Genomic DNA, 15,298 nt, shown 5'->3' with positions numbered 1-15,298 from the left:
GGTAAAATAAGCATTTTCTAGCCTAAAAATAGAAAACAATATACAAATATTAATTAAAACATATTAAAATGATCTTACTGTATATTTACTGGTGAATACCCATATAGAATTTTATATGTTGCTAAAATTATGTAGATTCAAAAGTGTAGAAAATGTTTAAGAGCATAGGAAGTGTTTATAAGAGTGTGGAAAAGGTTAATAACAGTGTGGGAAAGGTTTATAACAGTGTGGGGAGAGTTTATAAAGCCTTAAAATATATATAAATAATAAAATAAATATAAGATTGCTACTTCATGGATTTTTGCCTATTGCATAGGATATGGAACCTAACCCCTGCAATAGACAAAGGACCACTTTATTTCCATTCTGATCTTTATTATTTTCTTTCCTAATTCTTCTGGGCTTTGTTTGATGTTCTTTTTCTAGGTTTTTGTTGTTGCTGTTGTTGTTGTTTTCTGTTTTTTTAGATGTAGGGTTGGATTGTTTATCTGAACTTTTTCTTGCTTCTTAAGGTATGACTGTGATGCTATGAACTTTTCTCTAAGGACTGCTTTCACTATATCTCATAGATTTGGGGTTGTTGTACGTTCATTTTTATTTGTTTCAAGGAAATTTTTTTATTTATTCCTTGATCTCATTGCTAACCCATTCATTTTATTTAATAACATGCTATTTGGCCTCCAAATGTCTGAATGTTTTTTACTTTTTTTTTTGTAATTGATTTATAGTCTCATATCTTTGTGGTCAGAGAAGATGTTAGATATGATTTCAATCTTCTTAAATGTATTGAGACTCATTTTGTGGCCTAATATGTATTCTATTCTAGAAAATGTACCATGTGCACTTGAAAAGAATCTATATTCTTCTACTTTGGGGTAAAATGTTCTGAAGATATAAGTTAAATCTAATTGAAACTGTTATGTTAAGTGAAATAAGCCAAGCAGAAAAAGAAAAATATTATATGCCCTCACTCATTTGAGGAATCCAATGAACAATGTGAACTAAGGAATGGAATTGAGACAGAGGAGATATTATAGGGACCAGAGGAAAAGAGGACAGAAGGAAGGGGGATGATAGGATGGGATAAATCTGAAGGGAAGGGGGGAGGGTGTTATAGGGAGGGGGGCAAAAGAGATGTTGAGGGGAATACGGGGGAGGGGAAATGCATTTGGGGCAACACTAGAATCTATGTAAACACAATAAATTAAAATCAATAATAAAAAAGACACAATAAACAGTAAACTTAGAGAGACAAAAAAGAAAGTTACTTCAAAATGCACCTATGTCAGTGTCTGTGTTAAGCCCAAAACACAGGAGAGTAATGGGAAGTGACAGGAAGAGTCCCTGAGTCAGACCAGTGACACTGTTGGGGGGGGGGGGGGGCAGGGATTTTTGTGAATGCGGACGCCTGTTTTTGTCCTCTGAGACTTTTTTTTTTGTCTGGGAAACTATTTCTCCTTCAGTTTTAAATGAGAGGTTTGCTGGTTACAGTAGTCTTGTTCATAGATTCTTGTTTTGCATCACTTTGAATGTTTCTTGCCAATTCTTTCTGGCCTAAAGTGTTTCTGTTCAGAAGTCAGACGTCAGCCTTATGAGGGCCCTTTTGAAGGTAATTAATTTTTTATAGCTTTTAGTATTCCTTCTTTGTCTCTTATCTTTGACATTTTAAGTATAATCTGTCTTAGTGTGGACCTATTTGGTTTCATCTTTAATGAAACTGTCTGTGCTTCTCTAATTTCTGTGATTTTTTTCTTTATCAATTATAGGAAATTTTCAGCTATGATTTCTTCAAACAAGTTCTCTATCTCCTGTTCTTTCTTTCCCCTTCAGAAACTCCTATGATGTGGATGTTGTTTTGCATCATGTTGTTACAGAGGTATCTTAGAGTTATCTCAGTTTTTTTAAGCCTCTTTTTTTTGTTGTTGTTCTGCTTCTGCGCTTACATTTATTTTGTCTTCTAAATCACTGACTCGATCCTCTGCTTCATCCAACCTGCTATTGATTCCTCCTAAAGCAGTCTTGATTTCAGATATTGTATTTGTAATTTCTGACTGGTTCTTTTTTATGGTTTCAATGTCTTTTTTAATGTAGGCCACCTGAACAACTTGCTTGAGGGTTATATTTGCCCTCTTGTTTTATGAGTCTTGAATGCTTTTGGCCCTTTTGTAGGTGGAGTTAACTTTTCAGGCTGGTTCTAAGGGTCAACCTTGATGATGTGTATTAGATGCTGTGCACTGTCTGCCCTATGGGGTGTAGTTATTTTTAGAAAGGTTTGGTTCCTGTTGGACTCTTCTTTTGGGGATGCTACTTGTGTGACTAGTTTAGTCTAGCATTGGTGCAGTCTTCCACCCACTACTGGTTGTGTTGGTTCTGGATCCTGTTGAGTTGGGTTTGTGTAGAGGTTGATATCAGACACTGCTTGTAACCCACCATGGGCTACTTATCTAGAGCTACTGCTCTGCTCACTGTTTGTGTCTGTGCTTTCTGTGCCTGGGTATATATAGAAAGGGCCAACCTGTGTATAAAGATCAGCTTCCTTCTGCTTAGAGCTGACAGCAGCTCAATAAAAGGACACAAGTTTCTTAAAATTTGCCTCCATGTTTCAGCTGTTCCACCTCCTCTTGCAGCTGCCTGCTTTTCTCACAGAGTCTTCTGTAGAAGGACTATAGAGTGGGCTCAGCCTGGCCTCCCTCCACAAACCCCTCCATAGGTTGCAAACTTTATGAGTTAAGGAAGTTGAGATCAGGATGACAATGTTAATGGGACCCCCAACTTCAGAGGTCTCTTGGTCAGGAGCTCAGTATGGGGAAAATGGCACCTAATTCAGGGCCCAACCCATTGGCCACTGCTGGATAATTCAATTCTATTTTTCTTCAGAGAGGTGAGCAGCAGTGTCAGGTTGCATGAGGCAACAGATCCCTCTGTAGAAGTTCTTTCAGCTGGGGAGCCCCTGGTCTCGGAGAGGAAGATTGAGATAGTCTTCTACCATGGCTGATTATGACCCCCCCAGAAGGTGGCTATGTTTATCAATCAGTTGCAACAGGCTCCAAGGAAATCATACTTTTAATACCTGTTCTGTAAGCCTCTTCCTCTCACCTCTATGGATTTTAATCCAGCAGGGCAGGATATCTGGGGCTTGGATCAGCTGACTACAAAGCTCTACTAGGTTCAATGTGTGTGAGCTGCTGTGTATATGTTGACCACAGAAAGCAAAATTCACCTCAGCTTGGTTTGGTGCCTGACGAACTCTCTCTTTGGATATGCTGCTAGTAAAGGTAGCTGGGTCGCACTCAAATGTTCTCTGTAGCTGGCCTCTGGATATTTTAGTTCTGTGCTTTTTAGGAGGGAACCTCATGCAGATCAATGTATAACATTGCCTGTGACTAACCTTTTTGGAGGTATAAACAAGCCAGAGTTTGTGGCTGCTTCTGCGGAGCTTAGGTGCACATAGGAAGACCAAGCTGCACACTTATGCCGGCTTACCAACCCTGAACCTGGGACAGGTCAGCAAAGGGCCCAAGGTTCCCTGAGAATGGTGTCCTGCTGCTTCTGTTTGTTAGATGCTTATTGGGCTTGGCCCATAAAAAAACCTTTAATGGAATCTAGAGACTGGGGCAACTTAGGGGAAAAAAAGGTGTGGAGTGTGGCTCCCACCACATGGCCCCACGTGTCAGTCTGTCCTGAATTTTTTTCACAGACCTCAGTAGATTGTGGCTACTAAGAGTCTGATGGGTGTGGATTCTGAAACTCAGAGGTTTTGTCTGTTCACAGTCTGAACAGTTTCTACTAAATCTCCCATGGAATGGAAGCACTGGTAATAATTTTGGTAAAGTAGGGGGATACTCTTATTTTAGCACCAAACACCTGACTCACTGTTACCCTTGAGTCTTTTCAGTTCCCTGTTTTCTGGCCAAGGCTGTTTATGTCTCAGCATGCCCAATGTCCATAGGGTGGGGCAAGAGGGATTCACGAAGGTGGGACAGTTGCTTTCCCTCAGAGTAACACTGCATTGAGGGCACTGCTCCACTCAAGAAAGATGGCAGCTCTGGTACTGGGGAATAATTCAGTACAGGGGTTCTGGTGGCCATCCCTCCCCACTGAGTCTCTCCTCAAGTCTGCCAAAATCACACTCTCTTCACAGGACTCTGGCCCTCTCAGCCTTCCCACTGCTAGAGCCCAGAGTCAGTGACTGTGAACAAGATTTTCTACATTGGTCCTTTAAAGGGTGCCTCCTTCTCTGAGATCTCCCATCTCTTTCTTTTTTTTTATTTTTTTATTTATTTTATTTATTTTATTTATTCATTTTAGAAACGAGAAAGAGGGGGGGGGATGAGCAGGAAGCATCAACTCCCATATGTGCCGTGACCAGGCAAGCCCAGGGTTTTGAACCGGCGACCTCAGCATTTCCAGGTCGACGCTTTATCCACTGCGCCACTACAGGTCAGGCAACCATCTCTTTCTCATAGAAAAAAATCCTTGCCTCTTTTCACCCCCAAATGCTACTTTGGCACCTCTTCTAGGCTCTGGTGCTCTAAGTTAGGGTGCCTGGACTGGACCCACACCTGGCTTAAGACCAACAACTCTCAGGAGAAAAACCTCCTGGCTGCTTATTCTGGGGAGTGAGGGCAGCCCTTCTCATGTATCTACCTTTCCTTCTAGTCTCGATGTGGCTTCTGTGACTCCTTGGTTATGAACTTCTCTTCATTTAGTCCTAAATTGGTTTTTCAGGATAATTGTTCTTAAATTTAGTTATAACTTCAGTTTGGTCCTGGGAAGAGATGAGTGGAACGTCCATCTGCCTATTCTGTTGCCATCTTGGAATTCTAAAGACACTTAGATCCCCTTTTGTCTTGACCAGTTGCATTCTAAGTGTGCCACACAGCTCTCACCCTGAGATGAATTTTGCTCTCTCCTATTATTATATTATTATGCTACATTATATTACTATATTACTATTACTATTATAGCAATATAGTAATAGAGAGTACATAACTCTGTTTCATCTTTAAAAAATTAAATGAGAAAAAACTTTGAAAATGTGTGTACTTAAATTTTTTAAATTTTATTTTAGTCTCACACATGCCTGCAAGTTTAACTTTTTTTTTTTTTTTGTATTTTTCTGAAGCTAGAAACCGAGAGAGACAGTCAGACAGACTCCCGCATGCGCCCAACCGGGATCCACCCAGCACGCCCACCAGGGGCGGACGCTCTGCCCACCAGGGGGCAATGCTCTGCCCCTCCGGGGCGTCGCTCTGCCACGACCAGAGCCACTCTAGCGCCTGGGGCAGAGGCCAAGGAGCCATCCCCAGCGCCCGGGCCATCTTTGCTCCAATGGAGCCTTGGCTGCAGGAGGGGAAGAGAGAGACAGAGAGGAAGGAGGGGGGGTGGAGAAGCAGATGGGCGCTTCTCCTATGTGCCCTGGCCGGGAATCAAACCCAGGTCCCCCGCATGCCAGGCCAACGCTCTACCGCTGAGCCAACCGGCCAGGGCCTGCAAGTTTAACTTTTGAATGTTGCTTGAAATTATATTACCTCCAAATTATAAAAATAGCATTTCATTATTATATAGCTTTTTTGCTATTGAGAAGTCTAATTCTATAAGTCTGAGTTAGTGAATGTGAGATTTTTTTTGTAGTTTCTATAGGTGTTCTCAAAATCTCCTTGTTGTTTCTAATTATTTGGAGATTTTATGATAATGTCCTTTTGTGTGGGTCTTTTTTTATTTATGCTGGGCCCTTAATAAAGTCTTTTAATCTATAAAGTCATGTTCATTTTTATCTAATATTTCTTTGATGATTTCTCTTGTTTTCTCTGATCCTATCACTAGGCTTTCTCTTACAAAGTTGGATAATAGATAGGAGAAATATGAAGTTTCTAGATGAACCCTTTAATTTTTTTTCTATTTCTTGTACCTTCTTAAAGATTTTCCCTACTTTCTGAAATATTTTCTCAAATAAAATATATGTCTTAAAAATTTATTTTCTGAATGTAACTTTAATTTTTTAAGCACTCTGTATTTTAGAACATGAATGCAAACTTTTCATCTATTTGAGTAATCATTTTTACTTTGCTCTAATTCCTATCTTATTTCTGTTTCCTCAATGTAGCTTTTTTTGGTTCATTTTGGGTTTTTTGTCACTTATATTAGAGACTTTCCTTAAAAGCCTGACATTCTAGGACTTCTGTTCAAAATTTCAAGTGAGGAACTAAATGCAACATGGCTTGTAGAATGATGACTTGTGAAGGGGGATATATTAGTTTCCAATTGCTGCCTTAACAAATTACCTCAAATCCAGTGGCTGAAGCAATACAAATTTATAACTCTACAGTTTACAGGTTAGAAGTCTAGCACAAGTCTCACTGAGCTAAAATCACAGTGTTGACAGAACCACGTTGTCTTCTGGAGGCTTGAATGAAGAATCCATTTACTTCCTTTTCCTACCTTCTAGAAAGAGGCCACCCAAAATTTTTTGCTCTGGGGCCTCTTTCTTCAAACTCAAACCCAGGTATGGTAGATGGGTCCAGTTCTTTTCATATCACATAGTTCTGACCACTTTTTCACTGTCACATCTCCCATTGGCTTCTGCCAGGGAAGGTTATTTGCTTTTAAGGACCCATGTGACCAAATTGGGGCCACCTGAATAATTCAGAATAATTTTCTTATCCTTAATTTATGATCCTCAATTTTATCACAACCTTTGTCAATATGTAAGGTAACATATTAACATTATACAAGGATTAAAATTTAGACATCTTTGGTGTTCATTATTCCACCTACCATGAGGGAATCAAACAGAGAGAACAAACCATTTTGTTGATGAACACTCTTTGAAATTTTAGTTATTGGGTTGCAATGTTTCAGGAGCTTCCCGGATGAAATCTGAAACTGACCCCCTGCACATGAAAGAAAGAGAATAAAAAGAAGACAGACCACTACTTATTTGTAGGTGACACATTTAATATTCAAGGGAACTTACTTATGAGGTTTGTAGAATGACTGCATGACAAGTAGACCTCCATACATGCCAGAATCTTAAAAGTTTATATAGAAGCTCTAACTGGGTTCATTAATGTCCTCAGTCCAGATAATGTCAACACCATACTACTATCCCAAGCAGCTTCTGGGATTGGACAAAGCAGGCAGAATTCGTATTTCAAACACAGGGAAAGAAATGGGAAGCCTCTAATGGCTGGATCCAGCTCTTGCTTCACACGAGAGGTCGTGTCTTCTTGATGAACTTCCTGAAGAGCAGATCTCTGCTTTCTGAATGAAAATTTTTTTCTTCTGTCTTTTTTTTTTTTTTTAAGCTGGAAACTGGGAGAGACAGTCAGACAGACTCCCGCATGCGCCCGACCGGGATCCATCTACCCGGCACGCCCACCAGGGGCGATGCTCTGCCCACCAGGGGGCGATGCTCTGCCCCTCTGGGGCGTCGCTCTGCCGGGACCAGAGCCACTCTAGCGCCTGGGGCAGAGGCCAAGGAGCCATCTCCAGCGCCCGGGCCATCTTTGCTTCAATGGAGCCTTGGCTGCGGGAGGGGAAGAGAGAGAGACAGAGAGGAAGGAGGGGGGGGGGGGTGGAGAAGCAAATGGGCACTTCTCCTATGTGCCCAGGCCGGGAATCGAACCCGGGTCCCCCGCACGCCAGGCTGATGCTCTACCGCTGAGCCAACCGGCCAGGGCTTCTTCTGTCTTTTTTAAATAAACTTATCTGCCAGGTTATATATGAACAAATGTGGGAAAATGGATGTGGTTAAACTGATAAGGATGCAAAGTTTCTTCATCTGTCACTGGTGCGCAGAAATGCACTGAGTGTACTGAGACCCAGAAATGACAGTGAAGAGATATATATGTTCAATATTTAAACTAGACTTTCTTATGCATAGAAATTAGTGAAAACTTATATACCTTCATAGTTTGTTAGTTCTTGCAACATTGTTTGCTTTATGCTGAGTCATTTGACACTGTAGTATTCTGCATGGTACTAAGGATTTATAATTGAGATATATCTAAAAAACACAACTTCATGCAACAATACTCTTTCATTTGAATGACTGTGTATAAGGCATTTGTTTTTAAAGAAGAGTGACGCATTAAATTCCAGGGGAAAATAAAAAAAAACAGTCATCATAAGATAAAACTATTACTATCAAATTATATGTGTACAGTTTATGCTATGTCATAATTACAATCTAAATATCTGCATCATCATTATTGGAATCCCTTAGCTTACCTTGATAGTTTTGTTTTTTTACAATATTTGATTCATTTTTTAATTTTTTAATTATTGATTTTAGCTAGAGAAGAGGAGGGAGAGAGTGAAAGAGAGAGAGAGAGAGAGAGACAGGAACATCAATATGTTCTTGTACATTCCCTGATCAAACTGGTGACATCTGTGCTTTGGGCCAATGCTCTAACCAATGGAACTATCTGGCAAGAAATGGTAAATATTTTATAATAGAAAGGATCCTATTGTGTATTATTAGAAAAAACCCACAATAAATAATTATAATAATCCATAGAAAATGTTTAAGTTTATTTGTTAACATTGTAGGAATAAGTTAAATTAAATTCGTTTTTACAGTGTACTAAAACAATGTATTGATAACTATTTCTCAAAATTAAGTTTGTTTAGTACACATACTAGAATTCATGTATTTTCTTTGCTTTCCTTGAATTTTCTTCTAGAGGCCAATGATATAGTTTTAAATAACTGAATCCAGGATATAATTTTGTAAGTTCAATTACTGTTAAACAGGTAAAAATAAATAGCTAAAAGGCCTTGGGAATTCCCCAGACATAATGACTAAAACTTGTTTGATTTCTAGGTTGTCGCCTTTGGTAGGCTTCTTCTTTTGTTTGGTAACTCTATTTCTTTTTTTTAAGATTCTAAAATTACAGATTGTCAACGCGTGGTACATTTTTATAATCTACAGTAAGTAACAGTAGGAAAATAAATATATATACATGGATTTTTAAATACTGGTTAAAATAAGAAATAAAACAAAAGCAAGGCTATTAGTCTTGAAAATTAATATTATAGAACTTTACATTCATGATAAAGGAAGTATAAGGAGAGATGACAACTCTGCAAAACAAATCAGTGTGGAAACAAGAAAGCCCACACAGTAAGCTATAGGCTAGGGGAAAATACTGCTCTGCTGAGGGACATCTAAGTTCAAGTTAAATCTCTCTAAAGCATAGTTCGCTTGGATGTCCTTCAAGCAGATAGAGACCAGGTAAGAACCATAATAGCAGAAGCTGATGCAGCTGACAACACCAAGAGGCACGTTGGCTCTGTTAAATTAGTTTTGAGTGACTGGTTCATTTACAAGGCACTAATGAGTGACTGTAGTGATGAGATGAAGATTCTTTTATATATCATTAGGAGGAGATAAGTGAAATGACCAAAATTCAGCAATCAAACTTAAATGTAGAAAGAACACTAGAGCATTAAGTAGGGGAACTGTCACTATATGATAAATATCAAGGTTTGGAGACAGAATATTAGGTCTATGTAAATGAGACTAATCCCGTACATCCTCATATAGTGAGATATAACTGCAGATATATTTCCTACCCAGATCGTTATTTTCTGTAATCAATCCACAACTAGACTTCAGATAGGAGGGTTAGAGACTCTAAAGATTAACAAAAAGATGAATTCATCAGTCTCTACACAGCCAAACTTTGTTTTCTGAGGCTTTCTGAATTAAATTGGTTATTAACTTAATTTCAATGTGACAGGTACACTAGGTTGAATTGTATGATTAGAAATTGAATAGAAGTCTTGTAGAATATTTACTCTAGGTTAACAGTTCTTATCCCTAGCTTTGCATTAGGATCACCAGGAAAGTTTTACAAAAATTCCAATGCTGGACCTTCTTAAATCAGATTTTGCCGGTGGGGCATTGGCAACACTATTTTTAAAAACTGCCCAGGTGATTCTAATATGCAGCTAGGCTGAGAAACACTGGACACACAAACCATTATAATGTCATTATTTTCTTCTAGATTGTAATTCAAATGTGCCTGGAAACAGAGGTGACCTTGAGAAATTCAGGGAAAATTGTTTAGTTTTGTAAGTTCAAGGAGAGCAAAGACCAAAGTTGCGAACTTCAGCACTGAATAAACTGAAAACCACTCTAAGTTTCAATTATTTTTTTATAGTTCCTATACATTTCTATAATATACCCAGAAACTACTCTGGTGTCTCTTTTGCAAGTCCACTGGAGAAAAACAATACCTTTTTAAAAAAAAAAAAAAAATTTTTTTTCTGTTTCTACACCCTGGGATGGAAGCTTTATGTTGATATTTTAAGCAAAAAATCTCTTCCAACTATACATTTTAAATATCTCTCTAATTGAAGTGAAAGACATGTATTTTTCACTATCTGGAAAACCACCTTGATATGGACTCTGCGGGCATAACAACAACCTTCAACTAAAGAAGTAGATGTCATGATTTATTCACATCTGTAATGGTAATGAGTCGTCAGTCTATGAGGAAAATTTGAGTCTATCAGTTATTCCAACACTACTGAAAGCTTTCTTCACATCTAGCTGCTCATCTCTCTAACACACCTGGAGGGCATCTTCATGATAGTTGATTAGTATTTGAAGTGGCAGGAAGTGGGCAACTTTAAATAAAACAGATTTTTCAGTCAGAACTAATAGTCTTGGGAAGATTATTCTTATTCAAATATACTCAAATTTGTTGATTGTGACTACAGAATTTGGGGAATATCATGGAAGGATAAACATTATGGAAAAAATAGAATAAAGTAATACAATCTTGGAAAAAAGGTAATATGAAAAATTAATGCTATTCTTAACTGGACAGATTTGCAAAAAGAAAGTGTTTATGAAAGATGTGACTAACTCTTTCCTTGAATGGTCAATGAATTCACCTTTCAAAATGCAAAACAGTAATACCAAAAAATAGAGATCTCTTCAAAGTAAAGAAGGATAAAATGGATAAGAAAGTAAACCACCTTGTCTCAACTCAAACGGTCCAATTTTTATTTATTTTCATATTGGTATTCCATGTAATCTTTGTCTTGACAGAAGTATTTTGCTATTAAAACAAACAAAATAATTAAAAATAAAAATAAAATCATGATACCCACTATTGGAAAGAATCCAGTTAAAGTTGTCAAATCTAACTCTAAGATATGTACTGACACCACATACACAGAAATTAGCAGTACTTGGCACCAGCAAATACACTGATAGACGACTAACCTCAAACCATGCCTACCATAGCCTTCTGTCCTTTTCTGGAATCTCTCTTTTTACTCCATTTATACATTCTCCCTTTCCTCTCTCTTCCTTGGGCAGTTGGCTATGAAATATGGTGTTAACACCACTGCCATGACTTTGACTCCCAGACACTCTTTTGTTTGTCTTACTCACTGTATAGCCAGAGGCCACCACCATTGTTATGGTAGCCCTTCACATGCAAGTTCTCATTGGCTTCAGACAGATGGTAAAGGAAAAGTGGAGCCAAAAAATCATGGGCCATTTCTTTATAAAAATCTCATACCAGCCAATGAGCAAACACACAGGGAAAACACTTTCCTCTGGTTCACAATCAGGAAAATCTTCTTCAGTTTCTCCTAGAATCAAAGGCTCCATCAGTCTCAGTAGGGCTCCCAAAACCCCTCAGCTCCCAAAGTTTCTCATCTGCACACCTTCTCTTTCCCTGCAAATTTGGCTCCTTTCCACTTTTTCTCCTTTTTCTCTTCTTTTCAGAACTTTCTGGCACAAAACCTTTCCTCCAGCAAACATTAGCAAAAAAAATGGCCCTTCCCAAGCAGGAAGGTAATTTGCAATTTCACAGACCACATATATCTGGTGCTGCCCTGCCCCCAAGGCAAACTATAAGCAAACAAACATAAAAATCATATTTTAGATACTTATTTGATCAACACCCACTATGTCAGGCAAGTTTAAAGAATTCTCCTTTCCCTTCATACTAGCTCTTTGGAATTCTTTCACTTCAGTTTTGTAAAGTCAGTAGCCACGGCCACAATCACAGCCACCTGGCCCATGCAGGTTCACATTAGATTTGGACAGACAGTAATGAAACAGTGGAGCTGAGAACCGATGGGCCATTAGCTTTAATCTTAGCTTGCACCCAGCAGGCAAGAAATACACACAGTGGGAAAACACTTCCCTTTCCATTCAGAGCTCCCAAAGCCACTGACTTATTCAAGTTTCCTAGAACAAAAGGTTTCTAACCTCACCAGTCTCATTCACCTCTGTTCCCCATCTTATTCTCTCTGAACAAACTCTGCACAAACTGGCTTCTTCATCACTCTGCCATTGTGGCTGCCTCTTCTCTCCTCCATGTGGCCTTTCTCTTCTCTCCTTTCTCTTCTCTAATGCTAATCTCAGGAACCGAGAGAGCAAGCTTCCGGAATGCCCCATTTTATAGTGTAGAAATCAAAACCTTTAATCTAGTATACAAACAAGGAAGTCTCTGATACAAAGTCACTTATCTGAGGCATAATGGGATTCCCCATGAGAGTGGACCACCCCACATCATGCAATCAGTCAAAGGTGTGGGGAAAAGCTTAGTCTTAAAACTAAGCCTTAGGCCAGGGGTTGGGAACCTATGCCTCACGAGCCAAATATGGCTCTTTTGATGGCTGCATCTGGCTTGCAGACAAATCTTTAATAAAAAATAAAATTATTAAAAATATAAAACATTCTCATGTATTACAATCCATTCATTTCCTACCGTTCATGTTCATGGTTGCTGATGGCTGGAGCCAATCACAGCTGTCCTCTGGGACAATACCAAATTTTTCTTGGATAATGTGTAACATACATGGATCGTTGTGAGGTCAGGAAGTGAACTTCCCTCCTTTTAATCAAGTAGTCAGCTAGCTAATTGCAGAAACCCTTTTAACAAAGAAGATGCCTAAAAGAAAAGAGATGAAGAGTATCCTACTTTTCAGCAGGAATGGACAGAAGAATTCACCTTTGTGGAAAGAGCGGGTTCTGTAGTATGTCTAATATACAATGGTAAAATTGCATCTATGAAATGGTAAAATATAAAGCGGCACTCCGATACATGCCATACTACATTTGCATCGAAATATCCAGCGGGGAACAGCAGGAAGAAAACATGTCAAGAGCTACTGTGCAGAGTGCAAGCTAGTCAGCAGCAACTCCATGTTTGGACCCAAACAATGACTGGATTTCGGCTAGCTTTACTAGCCGAATTATCCTGGTCTGCTTCTGCACAGCAGTGTGCGTTGGTTGCATGCAATTGCTTTAGCAATTGTGACAAAAGGAAAGCCATTCACAGATGGGTAGTATGCCAAAACATTCATGCTTGATGTTGCCAATGAACTTTTTGACGACTTTTCAGACAAAGACAAGATAATCAAACGAATAAAAGACATGCCTCTGTTGGCAAGAACTGTTCATGATCGTACCATCATGATGACAAATCAAATTGAGGCAACACAAGTGAAGGACATAAAAGCAGCACCATTCTTTTCTCTCGCTTTGGATGAGTCAACAGACGTAAGCCATTTATCCCAGTTCAGCGTGATTGCAAGGTATGCTGTCGGTGACACACTACGTGAGGAAAGTCTTGCTGTTTTGCCTATGAAAGAGCCAACAAGAGCAGAGGATTTATTCGTCTTTCACTGAGTTCGCTGAAGAAATAAACCTACCAATGGATAAACTTATTTCAGTGTGTACTGATGGTGCTCCGTGCATGATGGGGAAAAACAGAGGATTCCTAGCGCTTCTTCGTGAACATGAAAAGAGACCCATCCTAAGTTTTCACTGCATCATACATCAAGAGGCACTTTGTGCTCAGATGTGTGGCAAGCAGCTTGGTGAGGTGATGTCACTGGTCATTCGGGTGGTCAACTTTATTGTTGCCCGAGCTTTAAATGATCGCCAGTTTAAAACACTGCTGGATGAAGTTGGGAATAATTATCCTGGTCTGCTTCTGCACAGCAATGTGCGTTGGTTGTCAAGAGGGAAGGTGCTCAGCCGTTTCACGGCTTGTCTGAGCAAAATCTGGATTTTTCTTCAAGTGAAAAACGTCAAGCATCCTGAGTTAGCTAACACTAAGTGGTTCCTGAAGTTCTACTATCTCGTGGACATAACTGAACATCTAACCAGCTCAATGTGAAAATGCAAGACGTTGGAAATACAGTCTTATCCCTTCAATAAGCAGTGTTTGCATTTGAAAACAAGCTGGAATCTTCTTCGCTGACACTGAAACAGGTCATTTACTACCCTTTGAAAAACTGGGAGAGTTTAAAGATGCATGCACAGCAAGTGACCCTGCTCAACATCTTGATCTCCAGCAGCTAGGGGGCTTCACATCTAATCTCCTGCAGTCATTGAAAGCATGCTTTGGAGAATTTCATCAGCACACTCGTCTTTTTAAGTTCAGCACCCATCCACATGAGTGTGCAGTGGACAGCTCTGACCTGAGTTACATCCCTGGTGTTTCCGTCAGAGATTTTGAGCTACAAACTGCTGACCTGAAGGCCTCAGACATGTGGGTGAATAAGTTCAAGTCACTGAATGAAGACTTGGAAAGACTTGCACGACAGCAAGCAGAGTTGGTGAGTAAACACAAGCGGGAAGGAAATGAAAAAACTTCAACCCACGGACCAACTGATTGTCAAAACTTGGAAGCACTTCCCATCACATACCATACACCGCAGCGTGTGAGTATTGCTGTACTGACAATGTTTGGCTCTACGTATGCATGTGAGCAGTCTTTCTCACATCTAAATAATGTTAAGACCAACCTATGATCATGTTTAACGAATGGAAATCTCAATGCCTGCATGAAGTTTAACCTTACCACGTATCAACCAGACTACAAAGCCATCAGCAAAACCATGCAGCCCCAGAAGTCACATTAATGGTAAGAAGTACTTTATTCATCACTGGTTAGCAACAGCATAACGTTATTAAAAAGAATTCAGAGACTTATTGTACTTTAAAAGTGTTGGTCTTACATAAAATGCACACATTTATTTGTATTTAGTGTTAAACATATTGTTTGACTCTAATGGAATTACATTTTAAAATATGTGGCATTTATGGCTCTCTCAGCCAAAAAGGTTTCTGACCCCTGCCTTAGGCTATAACAACTGGCCTGCTTACACCTTGTCCCCCACACCCAATACAAACTATAAGTGAGCAAACATATATATCATATTTACAAACTTATTTGACCAACAAGTTTCATTTGATTTGTGCAGATTCAAAAATATTGACTAGTTAAGAATACAAATAAATGAAACTCATAGC

This window comes from Saccopteryx leptura, chromosome 4, assembly GCF_036850995.1.
Source record: "Saccopteryx leptura isolate mSacLep1 chromosome 4, mSacLep1_pri_phased_curated, whole genome shotgun sequence".
NCBI classification, from domain to species: domain Eukaryota; kingdom Metazoa; phylum Chordata; class Mammalia; order Chiroptera; family Emballonuridae; genus Saccopteryx; species Saccopteryx leptura.
This window is presented reverse-complemented; position numbering follows the sequence as displayed.